Source organism: Asparagus officinalis, chromosome 7 (genome assembly GCF_001876935.1).
Source record: "Asparagus officinalis chromosome 7, Aspof.V1, whole genome shotgun sequence".
NCBI classification, from domain to species: domain Eukaryota; kingdom Viridiplantae; phylum Streptophyta; class Magnoliopsida; order Asparagales; family Asparagaceae; genus Asparagus; species Asparagus officinalis.
The window spans coordinates 105,642,480-105,653,652 of NC_033800.1; positions in this window are offsets into that span (position 1 = coordinate 105,642,480).

Here is an 11,173-nt window from a genome sequence, read left to right on the forward strand (position 1 = left end):
CAAGTATGTATACGAAAGCTCGACCTTTATGAAAGAATCTCGGTCGACGGTTCAGAACCCACATGTGTAAAATCATTAACCAAACATCTAAGCCCACAATGAATATCGGCGATCATCGTCGGAAGTAGAGAGAGATCCTTCCCGTGAGCTAGCTAGATGACAGGGAGGAGGACCTCAATAGGCAAAGCGTCAGAAAACTAATATGGAATGACGCACTTCTTCAACCAAAGGGCGAGATATCCCGCCAGAAGGGTCTTAGGCCAAATAGGCTTCCGTGCATGACAAAGGAATGTCCGAAATTTAGTCCCCATGGAAAAATAACCTTCAACACCAGCGGTAGTAAATGAACGAGCTTGGGCCCTCTTAAATAAGTCATTAATGGCAGAAGGTGTCAAAGGGGCCAACTAACAAATGGTCTCGTCCAAACTGCTCTCAAAATGCTGAAATAGATAATCAGCAAACTGTTTCAAGCTGACCTGCTTCTTACTCTTCGCAAGAGAACTCATCCTAACCAGGGATGTATGATTATGACACGTAAGGTCCCAAAGCGTGTCATATATGTCGAAGGAATCTCTCTTTAGCTATCCTAGCTGCAGGTTAGAGGGAAAGTACTCTTGATATGGGTAATCTCCCATTGGAAGACTAGAAACCTTATGCATCTCGTGGAGAGCTAACCCCAACTCTCCATTGCAAGTCAGAAAAGTGTTACTATCAACGTTATAAGACTACAGCAATGCCAAGAAATGACAACTGCTGACCAGGAATTCGTACATGGTGGCTCGTATGGGTGCATACAATCCGCTGCGTCGCAGCTCACTCTTCCAACGTCCTAAAACATAACTAGTCATACGAGTCCACCACTTTTTAGCTAGTGAATATGACCAACCGAAACATCTGAACTTCCTCAGGGGTAACTTCCTCCAAAGCCTAGCCAGACGATTCTTCACAGTATGGGCGGCTACTGACACCTCGTCTGGTGGTGCTATATCAAGTCCCAGAATCCCCGGTTGAAGGCCACGAATATAATTATACCCATCAAAACCTGGGGTCTTATGATGGGAAATAAAGCCACAGTGAACTCGCTCATGGTCATCTGTAAGATTCCAAGACATCTGTCGGGGCACAACCTGCATCTCCAAATGAGCGAGGGAATGCTGACGAGGAATAGAGGGGATGTATAAAAGGCTCCTGCCATCATCATTCAACTAATGCTCATCATCAAGAGTTAATTTAGCCAGATCCTCAGTATGGTCCCCGAATAAATAATCACGCTTCTCTAAAGCCTGGGTAGAAATAGAGTCTTCAGTAAAGGAAGCATCGGTAATCAGCTAGCGTAATGAACGGCAGCCCCCATCTCGTATCAATCGATGAATCTCCTCAGGACGACTCTCATTAAACTGAGGGGTCGGACCAATAGCCTGCTTGTCAACACTAGCAGTGAAAGTCTCCCTACTGTAACCACTCGTAGCATAAGGTGGAAAGCCATCTGTGGGGAACTCAACTGCAACAAAACAACACAGAATTAGAAAATTATTTCTAAATTATACAAGGATTGAATTCATCTTACAAACCAGCGAGATAGAGTCAGTCCTTGGGTGATTGTGTAGGCATATAAAATTGCTTATAGGTCCCCTAGCATAGCTCGGCACAAACCGACGAACCAACGAGGCGACGAGATCAACGAATCGCACGCAAGCGACGGAATGCACCCATACGCGTTCGGAATCAAGCCAAGTGTTAAAGAATCAACGAGTTATCCAACCGGGAACAGACTCGGACGAATCACGATCGAATCAAGATCAGTTTCAAACTCGAACTCAGAAGTGGATTTACTGCCAAATCAGGAATCAGACTTACTGCCAAATTAGATCAACAAATCAGAGTCTCAATCAACCAAATCACGGACAGAACCGGAAAACGAACACAACTCAAAAAATTAGAAAACCCACACCTAAGGGGGCTCGGCTTAAGCCGAGCCACCCATAGGTGGCTCGGCCAAAGCCGAGCCACCCATAGGTGGCTCGGCCAAAAAGGCAGGATTTTGAGAGGAGGCAAAGAACAGATCTGAGATCTACACGATATCACACTCCGGATCTAAGCTTGGTCTTAGATCCCGAGATCTGAGCGATTATTCCCTTGGTGGACTAATCCCTCCCGGCTATTATTCCCTTCGTGGAATAATACCCGCATACTCGTGTAGATCCGACCGGATCTAGATCGCGCGGTGGTCCACGGATTAACCCCGGCGTCGGCAAAGAACCCACAAAAGCGAGAGACCGCAAAACAGGATCTCGCGATTCGTTCGGCAAATAAGGAAAGTTGTAATTTTCTTTTTTTTTTCTTTGATTTAATTGTAACCGGATCTAAAAAAGACCGGATCTTTTGTAACCCAAGATGACAATTATTTCAATGAAGAAGAAAACCATTTTCCCCGCGAACAATCTGGCGACCACAGTGGGAGCCGACGATCTCGCCAACGAGATCGATGCGTCGCAGCCGCGGATTGCAATCCCGGTCGTGGAGGAGGTCGAGTACGAGTTCGACCAAGCCAAGTTCGAGGAGTACGTGTCCTCGTCCGGATCTACCTCCCCCCGCAAGTCCAAGAAGTTCTCCTCCGGGAGAAAAGTTCGTTGGTTTGAAGCTGCTCGGAAAGCCAATGAAGCTCTCAACCCAGCTGACACCAAAGTCGCGTCAGATGAAGTTCCACCGACCTCCAATCAGGTCAACCCAACTCCCGCCAACGCCTCCACTGTTCAGGGCGTTGTGACTCTCTCAAAGAGAGCCCGCCAGAGGCGTCGTCAACGCCTTGCGCGGCAACTCGCTAAGGCGATGCAGTCTATGGACGGATTCCGCTACAACGCGGAGTTGAAGAACAGAAGAGGCAAACAACCTCAACCACCAATGAATGGCGACTCTTCCAAGCCGCCAAAGAAAGAATGGGTCCGCGTCAAACGAAACCGTTCGACGCTCGAGGAGCGCATTCGCAAGCGCCGCGCGATGTCAGCGCAGGCACGGGCTCAAGCTCAGGAAGCCCGTAGAAAGCTGCAAAAGGAGGTGGAGAAGAAGCCACCACCAACACGACAAGTCTGGAAGCCTAAGTCTGAAGTGGCGACTCAGGCCAAAAAGCAACCAGTGCAGCCTTCTAAGGAAGGTCAAACTCCGGCGAGTCAACCAAAGTCGCCGTCAATCCCAATAACTTCTCCGGGAGATCATGCAGAGTCATCAGGAAGAAGCTAATTTTGGAGCGCCTCGGTCCAATTCCGGACGAGAGAGGCAAAGCTCCAGTTCACGAGCGTTTGGGCTCGATGAAGAAGCCCAGAACGACTCAAAATGCTGGGGGTCGCCATCACCTCCAACATAACAAAGAGCTCAAGGCAGCTGCGCGCACCAATTTGCGCATCGAAGTCCAAGAGCACGCTGAGAATTCACGCCCACAAAGGCAGGTTTCGAGGCGGGTAACTTTTGAGAGCCCAAAGAAGGCAACTCACCCTCAGATGGAAACATTATCATCTGATAGTGATAGTGTTATACCTGAGAAGGCGTGCCCGCACACGATAGGTTACTCCGACTGTCAAAATGACGAGTTGTACTATCGTGCTGGGGGTACGAATAGAACCAGGAAGAGGAGTCCCCGAGAACGGGAAATTCAATGTCCCTGTTCCAAACTCATTCGGGCGGTATTGTCGGAATGCAATTGCATTAAGGCGGTCCCCGAAAGAGTTTCAGTTTTTGAAAGACTCAGTGCGGAGACGCCAAAACCAAGGCCTAGGCGCTTCCAACGAAGAAGAAGGGTGATTGAAGACGGAGAATTTCCGAGGGTCACCACCAACATGACGAGCAAAGGGACATCGGCACGAGAAGATTTCGAGTCGATTCTGAAAGCTTCCCGACCTAGAACCCGTCTGCAGTCCGGAACCATAGAGCGAGCAACTTATGGTAGGATTCGGACAAGACGCCCTTCAGAAGATGAAGAATCTGATGCCGGCTCCGCGGTGGCATCAGATAATACAGTATCCAGCGAGGGACAACCCCGCGAGGCCCTGATGATAAGTGCGGAGCAGATGGCCAAGATGCTTGAAGACGCTTTGGCTAAGCAGAAAGAAAGTTTCAAATTTGAGATGGAGATGGCCATGCAGCAGATGAGAGAAATGCATGACCAACAGATCCAAGCATTGGCGAACCAACAAGGCGAGCAGAATCATCGTAACCCGATTAATGTGGAAGATGAGGATACAAATGCTCGTAACACCAATGATCCTCCCGTCAACGCAGGGGGTGGTAATGAGAATGCTGGCGAAGAAACCGGCGAAAACCTGAAGATCAAGAACCTCGAGAGCAAAATCAACACACTAATTTCCGCTCAAGAGACGAAGAAAACAGGCATTCCTTGCCCATACCCAAGAGAATGGGAATCGATCCCATATCCGGCGAAGTTTAATCTAATTAACTTCACGCCGTTTAATGGGATGGGTTCACCTACCCAGCATTTGATTTACTTCAAATCGCATTTGGGGGTGATCTCTGGTAATGAGCCTCTGATGGTGCGGTCATTCGTCGGCACTCTTCGCGGAGCCGCCTTCGATTGGTATCGCCGCCTCAAGCCAGGCAGCGTAAACAGCTGGGATGACATGGAGACCAAGTTCCTGGCCAACTTCTTCGACGACGACACCGAGATATCTATCGGATCGTTGCTCGATGAGAAGCAGAAGGACGGAGAGTTAGTCGATACCTTCGTCAAAAGATTCCGGAACAAGGCGATGAATTGCCGGGACCCGATCACAGAGGAATTCATCCTCCAAACTTGCCACAACAACCTTGCGTTGGACGTGTTGGAAGCAATGGGAACAGCACCGTCTGACACTTGGAAGGATCTGAAGGCCCGAGGGGAGCAGGCTGAGCGATTCCTTAGAAGGAAGAAGGCCGAGAGGAACCAACCGACGGTTAATCCGCTGGACTCAAATTTCGCCTCTCGTGGTAAGGGCAAAACACCTGCAGCTACTGGTGGTGCTAATCAAGCGTCACAACAGCAATCCCGAAGGCAGCAAAAGACTTCGGGTCCGAGACTCCAAAGAGAGTATTCCTTCAAGGACGAAGACGTTCCAGCCATCTTCGAATCCCTCCTTGAAGGTAACAAGATCAAGCTACCACCTATCACAAATCAGGAGGAAGCTGACAACACTACGGACCCAAAGTACTGTGCATACCACAGGAGGGTCGTTCATCCCACCAAGGATTGCTTTGCTCTCAAGAATAGCATTCAGACCTTGGTTGAAGCCGGCGTCATAACGCTAAGGTAAGCCAATTGAGAACGGCAAAACTCCAAAGAGTATACGAGTATAAACTGTTTCTCAATCCTCCGACCGGTATAAGAGGTTAAACTACTCCCTGATACTCCAATAGGTATATGAGTCTAAACTGTTTCCCCACTTTTGACGGGAAGTTCCTGGAGAATATTAAGCTAATATTCTTAAGGATAACCCGGTTAGTTAACTGATAATAATGTCCGAACCAGTTCCGCAGAGGAAACTGGGGGTGGACGATTTATGTAACGGGAAGTTCCCAAAACCACAGCAATGTAATGAATAAGAACTCCCATTCTCACCATGTCTATGCACTCAACACTCTCTCTGTTAGAGTCTGGACGTAAAGTACCCACTTGGTCAAACCTTCTTACAGTTAGGACCACAGTCAAAATCCCCTCTCGATTCCCCCAATGAACGAGAGGTCCACAAATTGAGCGATCAAACCTTCCTACAGTTAGGATTGTCTCAAAACACCCACTTGGTCAAACCTTCTTACAGTTAGGACCACAGTCAAAATCCCCTCTCGATTCCCCCAATGAACGAGAGGTCCACAAATTGAGCGATCAAACCTTCCTACAGTTAGGATTGTCTCAAAACACCCACTTGGTCAAACCTTCTTACAGTTAGGACCACAGTCAAAATCCCCTCTCGATTCCCCCAATGAACGAGAGGTCCACAAATTGAGCGATCAAACCTTCCTACAGTTAGGATTGTCTCAAAACACCCACTTGGTCAAACCTTCTTACAGTTAGGACCACAGTCAAAATCCCCTCTCGATTCCCCCAATGAACGAGAGGTCCACAAATTGAGCGATCAAACCTTCCTACAGTTAGGATTGTCTCAAAACACCCACTTGGTCAAACCTTCTTACAGTTAGGACCACAGTCAAAATCCCCTCTCGATTCCCCCAATGAACGAGAGGTCCACAAATTGAGCGATCAAACCTTCCTACAGTTAGGATTGTCTCAAAACACCCACTTGGTCAAACCTTCTTACAGTTAGGACCACAGTCAAAATCCCCTCTCGATTCCCCCAATGAACGAGAGGTCCACAAATTGAGCGATCAAACCTTCCTACAGTTAGGATTGTCTCAAAACACCCACTTGGTCAAACCTTCTTACAGTTAGGACCACAGTCAAAATCCCCTCTCGATTCCCCCAATGAACGAGAGGTCCACAAATTGAGCGATCAAACCTTCCTACAGTTAGGATTGTCTCAAAACACCCACTTGGTCAAACCTTCTTACAGTTAGGACCACAGTCAAAATCCCCTCTCGATTCCCCCAATGAACGAGAGGTCCACAAATTGAGCGATCAAACCTTCCTACAGTTAGGATTGTCTCAAAACACCCACTTGGTCAAACCTTCTTACAGTTAGGACCACAGTCAAAATCCCCTCTCGATTCCCCCAATGAACGAGAGGTCCACAAATTGAGCGATCAAACCTTCCTACAGTTAGGATTGTCTCAAAACACCCACTTGGTCAAACCTTCTTACAGTTAGGACCACAGTCAAAATCCCCTCTCGATTCCCCCAATGAACGAGAGGTCCACAAATTGAGCGATCAAACCTTCCTACAGTTAGGATTGTCTCAAAACACCCACTTGGTCAAACCTTCTTACAGTTAGGACCACAGTCAAAATCCCCTCTCGATTCCCCCAATGAACGAGAGGTCCACAAATTGAGCGATCAAACCTTCCTACAGTTAGGATTGTCTCAAAACACCCACTTGGTCAAACCTTCTTACAGTTAGGACCACAGTCAAAATCCCCTCTCGATTCCCCCAATGAACGAGAGGTCCACAAATTGAGCGATCAAACCTTCCTACAGTTAGGATTGTCTCAAAACACCCACTTGGTCAAACCTTCTTACAGTTAGGACCACAGTCAAAATCCCCTCTCGATTCCCCCAATGAACGAGAGGTCCACAAATTGAGCGATCAAACCTTCCTACAGTTAGGATTGTCTCAAAACACCCACTTGGTCAAACCTTCTTACAGTTAGGACCACAGTCAAAATCCCCTCTCGATTCCCCCAATGAACGAGAGGTCCACAAATTGAGCGATCAAACCTTCCTACAGTTAGGATTGTCTCAAAACACCCACTTGGTCAAACCTTCTTACAGTTAGGACCACAGTCAAAATCCCCTCTCGATTCCCCCAATGAACGAGAGGTCCACAAATTGAGCGATCAAACCTTCCTACAGTTAGGATTGTCTCAAAACACCCACTTGGTCAAACCTTCTTACAGTTAGGACCACAGTCAAAATCCCCTCTCGATTCCCCCAATGAACGAGAGGTCCACAAATTGAGCGATCAAACCTTCCTACAGTTAGGATTGTCTCAAAACACCCACTTGGTCAAACCTTCTTACAGTTAGGACCACAGTCAAAATCCCCTCTCGATTCCCCCAATGAACGAGAGGTCCACAAATTGAGCGATCAAACCTTCCTACAGTTAGGATTGTCTCAAAACACCCACTTGGTCAAACCTTCTTACAGTTAGGACCACAGTCAAAATCCCCTCTCGATTCCCCCAATGAACGAGAGGTCCACAAATTGAGCGATCAAACCTTCCTACAGTTAGGATTGTCTCAAAACACCCACTTGGTCAAACCTTCTTACAGTTAGGACCACAGTCAAAATCCCCTCTCGATTCCCCCAATGAACGAGAGGTCCACAAATTGAGCGATCAAACCTTCCTACAGTTAGGATTGTCTCAAAACACCCACTTGGTCAAACCTTCTTACAGTTAGGACCACAGTCAAAATCCCCTCTCGATTCCCCCAATGAACGAGAGGTCCACAAATTGAGCGATCAAACCTTCCTACAGTTAGGATTGTCTCAAAACACCCACTTGGTCAAACCTTCTTACAGTTAGGACCACAGTCAAAATCCCCTCTCGATTCCCCCAATGAACGAGAGGTCCACAAATTGAGCGATCAAACCTTCCTACAGTTAGGATTGTCTCAAAACACCCACTTGGTCAAACCTTCTTACAGTTAGGACCACAGTCAAAATCCCCTCTCGATTCCCCCAATGAACGAGAGGTCCACAAATTGAGCGATCAAACCTTCCTACAGTTAGGATTGTCTCAAAACACCCACTTGGTCAAACCTTCTTACAGTTAGGACCACAGTCAAAATCCCCTCTCGATTCCCCCAATGAACGAGAGGTCCACAAATTGAGCGATCAAACCTTCCTACAGTTAGGATTGTCTCAAAACACCCACTTGGTCAAACCTTCTTACAGTTAGGACCACAGTCAAAATCCCCTCTCGATTCCCCCAATGAACGAGAGGTCCACAAATTGAGCGATCAAACCTTCCTACAGTTAGGATTGTCTCAAAACACCCACTTGGTCAAACCTTCTTACAGTTAGGACCACAGTCAAAATCCCCTCTCGATTCCCCCAATGAACGAGAGGTCCACAAATTGAGCGATCAAACCTTCCTACAGTTAGGATTGTCTCAAAACACCCACTTGGTCAAACCTTCTTACAGTTAGGACCACAGTCAAAATCCCCTCTCGATTCCCCCAATGAACGAGAGGTCCACAAATTGAGCGATCAAACCTTCCTACAGTTAGGATTGTCTCAAAACACCCACTTGGTCAAACCTTCTTACAGTTAGGACCACAGTCAAAATCCCCTCTCGATTCCCCCAATGAACGAGAGGTCCACAAATTGAGCGATCAAACCTTCCTACAGTTAGGATTGTCTCAAAACACCCACTTGGTCAAACCTTCTTACAGTTAGGACCACAGTCAAAATCCCCTCTCGATTCCCCCAATGAACGAGAGGTCCACAAATTGAGCGATCAAACCTTCCTACAGTTAGGATTGTCTCAAAACACCCACTTGGTCAAACCTTCTTACAGTTAGGACCACAGTCAAAATCCCCTCTCGATTCCCCCAATGAACGAGAGGTCCACAAATTGAGCGATCAAACCTTCCTACAGTTAGGATTGTCTCAAAACACCCACTTGGTCAAACCTTCTTACAGTTAGGACCACAGTCAAAATCCCCTCTCGATTCCCCCAATGAACGAGAGGTCCACAAATTGAGCGATCAAACCTTCCTACAGTTAGGATTGTCTCAAAACACCCACTTGGTCAAACCTTCTTACAGTTAGGACCACAGTCAAAATCCCCTCTCGATTCCCCCAATGAACGAGAGGTCCACAAATTGAGCGATCAAACCTTCCTACAGTTAGGATTGTCTCAAAACACCCACTTGGTCAAACCTTCTTACAGTTAGGACCACAGTCAAAATCCCCTCTCGATTCCCCCAATGAACGAGAGGTCCACAAATTGAGCGATCAAACCTTCCTACAGTTAGGATTGTCTCAAAACACCCACTTGGTCAAACCTTCTTACAGTTAGGACCACAGTCAAATTGAGAAAGAATGCCTCGCATTGGTGTTCGCAATGCAAAAGATGCGGCATTACTTAGTTGGACAGACGATCTATGTTATTTCCAATGTTAATCCAGTACGGGTGTTTATGACGCAACCGGCCTCTATGAATTGGCGGCTAACGAAGTGGGCCCTTCTCTTGTCCCAATACGATTTGCACTTCAAGCAGCAGAAGTCGATAAAAGGACAGGCGATTTGTGATCTTTTGGCGGCAAACCCGACCACAGATACGGCAGAAGTATATGATGACTTGCCGGATGAAACCCACGAGGTTAACACCACATCACACCAACAAGTATGGCAACTATACTTCGATGGTGCCTCAAGGGCAGTTAATAAGGTAATAACCCCGGGAGGTTTTACGGTTTCCTCTGGGGTTGGAGTTGTCTTAATCTCCCCGGGAAAACATGTGATGCCTCGGGCTTATTCATTGACTAGTCCGTGCTCCAATAATGTAGCCGAGTACAACGCGCTTATCATTGGACTTAATTTCGCCAAAGAGCTGGGGGTCGAATATCTCGAAGCTTTTGGAGATTCGCAATTGATAGTCAACCAAGTTCGCGGAGAGTATGAAGTCAGGAATCCAGACTTGATCCCATACCATCAGGAAGCCATCAGAATGGCCGAAACTTTTGAAGAATTCTTTATCGAATACATTCCTCGCCTCCAGAACGCTTATGCAGATGCACTGGAGGCACTAGCGGTATCACTTGCACAGCCTCCCGAAACTGAACTATTGGTCACAGTGAGGACGCATCAACTCTGCGTACCCATATACAGTATGGAGATTGAAGAAGAAGAGGATAGAAACGTGAACGCCAAAGAGGTGAATTCAACTCAAATTGGGTCTGAGTCCCGAGATTGGCGTTTTCCTATCATCGACTACGTCCAATATGGTATCTTGCCAGAGGATGTAAAAGAAAAGGAATCAATCCGCCGAAGAGCTCCAAGATTCTTCTATAATACCGAAACCCATACATTATACCGTAGAGGGTACGATGGTCTTTTACTCCGATGCCTTTCGAACAGAGAAGCAAAGGAAGTTCTTAAGGAAGCACACGAAGGAGAATGTGGTGCGCATCAACCCGGTCCTAAACTGTATGATCGCATCAGAAGAATGGGATACTACTGGCCCACAATGTGCCACGCTTGCCAGATACATGCGAATTATATGCATCAACCGCCAGAGCAGTTGCATACGTCAACCACTTCGTGGCCGTTCGAGACTTGGGGTATGGACATAGTCGGTCCTATTTTTCCCCCTTCAGTCAAAGGTGATCGGTTCATCCTCGCGATCACAGATTACTTCTCAAAGTGGGCTGAAGCGATTCCGCTTAGAGAAGTGAAGACGAACAACGTCATTAATTTCATCAAGCATCATGTCATTTAACTACACGGCGTGCCAAGACGGATCATTCATGACAACGGTCCACAGTTCATAAGCAATGCCTTCGTCAGATT